Raw genomic sequence first — 5,492 nt, forward strand, 5'->3', positions numbered from 1 at the left:
TAGACTTGATTGTTGTAGGTACTGATGAAGTCGAGACGGAGGGCGTAGACCAGTGAGCGATCTTGTGGCAGCAGTAGTAAACCCGAGGACCTCATGATTTAATTTATGCACCTTTTATTATTCAAACTCGATTTTACATGTTGGATTATGTTTAAATTGTTGTTTGAGATATTATGTTGACTTCCGCTGTTATTTTAAAGTTAAAATTATTTACATGTTTATTTTATAAATTGGGCAAGTTATTTATTTATTTAGAAAATTTTTAATAATTCCGCAAAATTTTAAATATGAAATACGGGCCTTTTCAATAAATTATCTGACATGCACCATAACAGTTTTTTTTACCAAAAAAGAGAGTACCATACATACATATGTTTATGTACAAAAACCTTGTTCTAAAGAATATTTAAAATAAAACCGATATTGCTCTAAATTCTTGAATACAAATTAAAAGTTATATCATGTTAATAAAAGTTCTTGATAGAGTCACGTTTTTTTAAAAAAAATTAAAATTCAAACTCATATAATTTGATAAAGTATGCAAATTTTTGGGAAAATTTAAATTGTCCTTTTACGCTAATCCAATTCCAATCTTAACCCGTTGTTTTTGTTTTTGTTTTTGTTGGTAATTTTACTCTTTTTTCTTATGGAATATTGATGTAACATTAATATGAAAAGAGTATAAATTGTAATAAAATATGATTAAAATTATAAATAATTGAAAAATACGAGATTGGGATTTAAATAAATATATATGACAAATTATTTGACTTTTCCTTAAATTTTCTTTGAAAGTTCTGGTCCAGTCGATGCTACCTAATGGGGCACTGTCTCATTCCAGTTATTTTTTGTCACGTGGCAATTATTTTTATTTTTATTTTTTTAACAAAAAAACTCAACCACCGTTCCTCTTTTTCAGCACAGAAACAAGGTCCTCTCATTAAATCGGGCAATATGAGGCTTTTCTTTGCCACTGTACATTTGTTTTTATATAATGGATATATTTGTGTTTGTTTCAAGAAATTTGGGATTTGTTTCTTGTTATTTTTGTGAAATTGAAGATGATGGCTCGAAAATTTTCATTTCTCCGAAATTGTATGTTAAAGATATAAGGTAAACCGAGAAACTCACTGAAAATGTGGAAACCAACTTTCAAGTCTAGACTCTTTGTGTGTGTGTATGCGGTATGACAATGTGTATCTGTGTGTGTATGTGCGGTATGAGAGTGTATATCTGTAACAAGGCTCTCAAGTCTAGACTCTTTGGCACCGTTTGGTACTTGTGATAGGATAAATAAATGATTGATAATTAGAGTGATTAAAAAATGAGAGATATGGATTAATAGTATGGTGAGATAAATAACATGGTGTTTGGTATGATTTTAAAATGATGGATTAATTTTGTAAATTTTATTGTGATGACCAAAATGCCCCAAATGTTAATTAAATATATATTCTTAAAATAATTGGATAGATAATTAAAATATGTATAATTATAATTTACATTTATTAAAATTAATTTAAATATATTTATTAGAAATAAATTTGTAAATATGCATTTACTTTAATAATTAAAATAACAATAATGTCTTGAATGTTAATGTTAAATAAAGTTTTAATAATAATTACAATACTATTGTTTTTCTTAAAATAATTATAAATATTCTTAAAATAATAGGATAGACAATTAAATATTTATAATTAATAATTAAAATAGTAGTAATATTTTGAATATTAATTTTAATTTTTAATGTTAAATAAAGTTTAGTGATATTATAATATTATTGTTTTTCTAAATAATTATAACTATTCTTAAAATAATTAAATAGATAATTAAATATTTATAATTATAATTTATGTTTATTAAAATTAATTTAAATATATTTATTAGAAATATATTTGAAAATATTACGGTAATCATTAAACACAATAAATTAGAATTTAATAAATATTTATTTTCATAAGAGATAAGAGGATAAAAATGTAATATGTGGTGTGTTGATAACTTATCCCACTTAATTTGTTAGATTAATAATCAAATAATTAATCATAAAATTAAGTCTTAAACCATGTCAAAATGATTATTAATATTTCTTAAAATTTTAACCAAACATTAGATAAGTATGTGATTATTCATCTATCCTTATTTAATCATATCAACCAAACCACCATTTGTGTGTGTATGTGCGGTATGAGACTATGTTGCATTCTTGAAGTGGCTATTCCTTCAAGCTTGATGATATTGGGATGGTCAAGTTTCTTCAGTACTATGATCTCTCTTGCCATGAATTGCACACTTGCAGGTTCTGACGTATCGAAACGAACCTTCTTTAAGGCGACAATCTTTCCTGTATTCTTTTCCATAGCCTTGTACACGTTGCTGTAGGTTCCCTTGCCTACCTGCAAACATAGAAATTTGTAACATGTGTGTATTCTTATATACATGTTTCTGCAAAAAGATTTTGTGTATCGATTGGAGGTGCTCGTTTTACTTAAATTGATGCTTGATTGGAGGTGCTCGTTTTACTTAAATTTGATTGCTCACACTTCCTTAAGTCCCACTGTTTCAATTTGCAGGTTATTATCAATCCATTTATTTGCTTAATTTTTGACATTTTTCCTTTTTAATTTTATCTACTGTATTGTTTTCCGCTGCACCCATCAGGTCCTTGATGCAATGAAGGATTCAACAACCTGCCCAATACTTATCGTGAAGATTTATTTATAAGATGTTCATTATATAAGATCTGAAATGTATGTAGTGACTCTTTATTTTTTTGTTGCAGTAAAAAAAAACCCTTTGGCATACCATTATTTTCATTTATGGTGAGCGCCTTCGTTATTTTAAATTTTTTTCTGTTAATTATATTAATTATTTAGTGTAAACTTTTTAATGTTCTTTATTTTTTCTTGTGATATAGGGTAGAACATATGTAGTTTTCATTGGGCGTAAACTTGGTGTATATGACACTTGGGAAGAGGCATAAAAACAAGTTAATAAATTTAGCGGTGCGTCTCACAGGTCATTCTCTTCTAGGGATGATGCATTAAAAGCTTTTGGTTCGTATATGGACAATCAAGTTGCAGCTTCTTCCTCTACTCCTAGTGTTGAAGGAACATCGTACGCACCTTCTAGTGTAAGTGCAAGTGTCACTCAAGCTGAAAAGATAGTTAAATTGGAAGTTGCACTTTCAAATTTAGTATAGATGGCGGAGGAGATAAAAAAACAAATTGAATATCTGAAAATTAATAGTGATGATTAGATATTTTTTTGTCAATGCATTCTCCCATTTACCTTAACCTTACAACTACTAGGATGATTGTGTTTTTCTTCTGTGTACTGTATGGGGAAATCCCGATGTTATTTTCTCAATAAAATGTTTGTTCTCTTGCCTCTGATATTGATTTATGTGATGAACTTACCACATGTTTGATTCTAAAATTTAGCAACAATCAAAAGTCCAATCAGTTGGAGACGGGGTCTGTAAGGACCGTGTACCGTATTATCGTAAATCCTATGTTGATTATCGATAATTTATGAAATTTTTATGTGAGTACGTATATGATGTATATCATGACAATGAAAGTGAGAAAATAGGTGGTGATAATGAAATATTGTACCATAAATGAAAATCAAAAAAATATTGTCTAACAAGCAATCTTTATCCAAGCATAAACAAACTTTGTAGAATACAAAACACACCAAAAGTCTACAAAAATACTAAGAAACATTGTCTTGGTGTGCAATTACACTACTGAAACTTTGTGCAATCACAAATGGTCTTCCTTCAATTACCACGTCCCTGAACAATATTAAAACATTAATGAGAAACAATTTATAAAAAAGTTTAAAAAATTTAGATAAAATTCCTTACTTGTGATGAATGAGGACCCCCAAACTTATAAGAAAATAAATTCATTTGATCACCTAAATAGATGTTTGCATTACCCTCCTGTATCTTAAACAGAAAAAAAATATAACATATAAACATATTTTTCTTCAATAGTGCATGTTTTTATTTCAAAAAACAAATTACCATTATATTTGGTGACTGAATAAAATGTTGAGTGTGTCCGAATGTGGAAGGGAATTGCGATATTGTGAAATTTGAGTGTCGTTGTGATGAAATTCCATTGCTCATTTCTCGTGCGTTGGTGGTTTTTTGTGAACTTTGTCCCTTCTTTTTTGCTCCTATAGCACCTAGCAAGTCAAACAAAGTAACAACAATTAATTCAAGTCAAACACAGTATGCAAAGTTCCAACAATTAATTCAATTGAACTATAAACTTAATTCAATAGAACTACTCACTTAATTGAAAATATGAAAACTTACTTGACACTTCTGTTTTCTACTTTCTTTTTCCTTTTCTTTTTTTGCTCTTAGTATCCCAGTGTCGTGTAATATTAACATTAGTAACTCCTTTGGCTTTAGCAGTAAGTGAGTTACCTATGCAAACTCCATAACTTCGAATGTCATCACATTGTGTCTCATTATGTACACTTAACTTTGATACGAGGTTAGAGATTTCATCTTTTGCAGTGTCAACCAATCCATATAAGATTTTTCTTGCCTCCTCCTGAGATTTGCTCAGTTGAGCTAGATCATATGTTGATCTCATTATTTCGTTGACAAACACCATTTCAGATACATGACTAGCACCAACCCTTCCACTTTCGTCAAAGTCAAATGTAACTCTATTTCTTACATTCTTCATCCACCTCTTCAAAATATAACATTCTGGTATAACAGTGAAATCCATACAATTAAACACCATCAAAGCATGCCTACACAAAATCACCATTGTCTCAAACTTATGACAACTGCAATTTATTTAATGACTCTGCTTATTGAACACCACATATCGAACCCTTGAATTTTCATCATGAGAATTTACTTTGATTTGAATCCAATTCCAATCATTACCAAAACTAGATGGTGGTTCAACCGATTTGCAATTCAATGAATTAACCAATTCAACTTCGAATAGATGATATATATACATCGTATAAACATTAGAAGCATTAATCAACAATGGATGGTTTTTCAAAATCTGTGCAGGATTACCATGGCGACAACGAGTATCTTCAGACTTCTCCCTTTCCCGCCAGTTATTTTGAATCTTCTCATAATTCAGCACAAAGTCATACAAAGAACTCATTTTGCTACCTGTCTTTTTTAAAACCATATTCGTGACTTCACTTCTTGAAGTAGCCAAAAGTCTCGCACTAAACATTCCATTCATAAAAGCAATATNATTCGTGACTTCACTTCTTGAAGTAGCCAAAAGTCCCGCACTAAACATTCCATTCATAAAAGCAGTATATCATTTCTTCTTAAGCTTGTACATATCATTCAACCATTTATGACCATCCAAATCATATGTTTCAATCATATATTTCCATGTGCTCTCAAATTCATCTTCAGAATCACAATTATTCATGCATTTATACCACAATCCTTTAAAAGCTGAATCACCATTTAAACTCCCAAA

General features: G+C 29.3%; 1 long non-coding RNA gene across 2 annotated transcripts; it reads right to left on the bottom strand.

Annotated features, from left to right (window-relative positions):
• Positions 1-3,751: 3,751 nt before the first annotated feature.
• LOC140977803 (uncharacterized) lies at positions 3,752-5,247 on the bottom strand. 2 transcript variants are annotated; one of them, XR_012175436.1, is made up of 4 exons: positions 4,334-5,247; positions 4,037-4,200; positions 3,875-3,958; positions 3,780-3,802 (listed from the first exon to the last, which is right to left on the bottom strand). It is a non-coding gene; the product is annotated as an uncharacterized lncRNA (long non-coding RNA). The 2 variants fall into 2 exon arrangements; XR_012175435.1 differs by having other exon boundaries at positions 3,752-3,802; positions 3,875-4,200.
• Between the last annotated feature and the right edge of the window lie 245 nt (positions 5,248-5,492).

Source organism: Primulina huaijiensis, chromosome 5 (genome assembly GCF_012295235.1).
Source record: "Primulina huaijiensis isolate GDHJ02 chromosome 5, ASM1229523v2, whole genome shotgun sequence".
Lineage (NCBI taxonomy): Eukaryota > Viridiplantae > Streptophyta > Magnoliopsida > Lamiales > Gesneriaceae > Primulina > Primulina huaijiensis.